Source organism: Pteropus vampyrus, unplaced genomic scaffold (genome assembly GCF_000151845.1).
Source record: "Pteropus vampyrus isolate Shadow unplaced genomic scaffold, Pvam_2.0 Scaffold21, whole genome shotgun sequence".
In the NCBI taxonomy this organism is placed as follows: Eukaryota; Metazoa; Chordata; class Mammalia; order Chiroptera; family Pteropodidae; genus Pteropus; species Pteropus vampyrus.
Window position 1 is genome coordinate 852,788 of NW_011888802.1, and position 1,977 is coordinate 854,764.

Sequence of the window (1,977 nt, forward strand, 5' to 3'; positions counted from 1 at the left end):
CATATTGGGTTAACTTTTTTTTTCCTTAGGCTTTTGATTTATGGAATGTATCTTCACTCCTCATTTTCAAATGAGAGTGGCTCTGGCTTTGTACTGAGCCCTAAGCACTAACTCCTTATTAAAAAGACTTCCAGGTACCCATGGGCTCAAAGAGGGCTTCAGGCCAGGATAATATAAAAGCATAGCTTTGAACAACATGGCCATATGATATGTGGCTCTGTGATGAGAGTATCAATTTACTTTAATTATAGAAAAAAAAGGTGCATGCTTCCAAAATAAAAAATTGCCTTAGAACCCACAAATTTATTGAATGGATGAATTAATTTTCATCTGGAAAACTCCTATTCATTCTTCAATACCCTTCTCTGCTTGTGAAGAAACAGCTCTCATTTGTGAAGTCTTGCCAAGACAGTTTATCACTTTTTCACTTTTACCCCCATTAACTTGGTTTATAATTTCTTTGTAATTATTACCAAACATGTAAAATAGTCCCCCTCTTCTTTTCAATGTGCTCTTTCCCATTTGTTTGTGAGAGACGTAGCATTCTTGGTCCGTTTTTTCATTTTGTCCTCTTTGATTGAGAAAAGAAAATAGAGAACAGTTTTGTGGTGGGAACAGTGAAGGATTGGAGAAGACCTGACCTGACAAAGAACAGCTTCTACTAGCATCAGCAAGTTGTTGCTGTGGAGAAATGGGGTAAAATGTGAGTAAATCATCCATGTCTTTAAGGAAAGTCAAAAATAAGATTTTTTAAAAGTCCAAACTTTTATTCATTAACTATTTGCTCAAGCATATTTTTTGTAATACGGTGCTAACCAAATACTGTGCAAGCACAATTTGGCCCCTAGGCTGCCAATTTACAGGCCCTAATTTTCACTTTCCCATCTCCGCCCTTCCTTTTCATCACCAGCATCATGTGTTAGTGTCATGGATAAGAGAGGAGGAAGGAAGCCTAGGAAAGAGAGTGCACCCTGATTCCCAAGCCTACCCAGCCATGGTAGGTCTTGGGATCAGTCTGGTCTCCCCCACATCCCTGACCTTTGCACATACTGTTTTTTCTGCCTGGGAAAATCTTTCCAACTTTGTCTGAACTCCCGTTCGTGGTCTGTATGTCTCCGAGAGTTAGCCCTTTCTTTCTCCACTGTATGCTTTTTGTACTTGGTTCAAATCTATATTTCAGCACTTGAACTGCTGATATTATTTATTAACGTCAATGTTCTCAAATACCAGCATGCATGCTAATAACCTGAAAGGCTTGTTAAACAGACTACTGGGCTCCACCTTTAGAATTTATGATTCAGTTGGTCTGGGAAATGGCCCAAGAATTTCCAGTTCTAACAAGTGGCCAGAGGCTGCTGGTCTGGGGACCACAATTAGAGAACCCCAGGCTTATACGTATGGCTGTGTATAACTAGTCTATGGATCTCCAGAACTGGCACAGTCAAGAATCCTTTTATTAATGATAGTAGTAATAGTCGCTTTGGCTTCCTTATCAAGCCGATCTAATGAGCATCTGCCAATGTCAATGGGAAAGTGGTGGCTGATCCACTCATCCCCGTGCATAGAATTCTCATATATTTGGACAACTAAAGAGTTTTAGGAGCCCTTCAAGATCATCAAGTTAAATCTGAACCTTTTATAAACAAAGATACTGAGGCTGTTTGTCTTAGCTCAGCTCCCTCATTTTCTAGTTCCACTCCAAATTTCAAAGTTTGGCCCTTTAATACCAGCTAAATTCTGGAATTTTCTTCTAAAACACAGAAAAGGTGAGATCAATTTGGGGAATTTCCAGTTGGGGTATGTGGAGTGGGTTAAAATGATGAAGGCTACATGAGCAAAATATTTCTTGACGTTCGTTGCATTAGCGATATATTTACATTTTTCCCCCGTCACTGATTTCGCACGCCTAGGAACCATTCCAGATATGGACCACGGAAAGTGAAAAATATACCTAATTACTTTTGCTAATTACTTTTA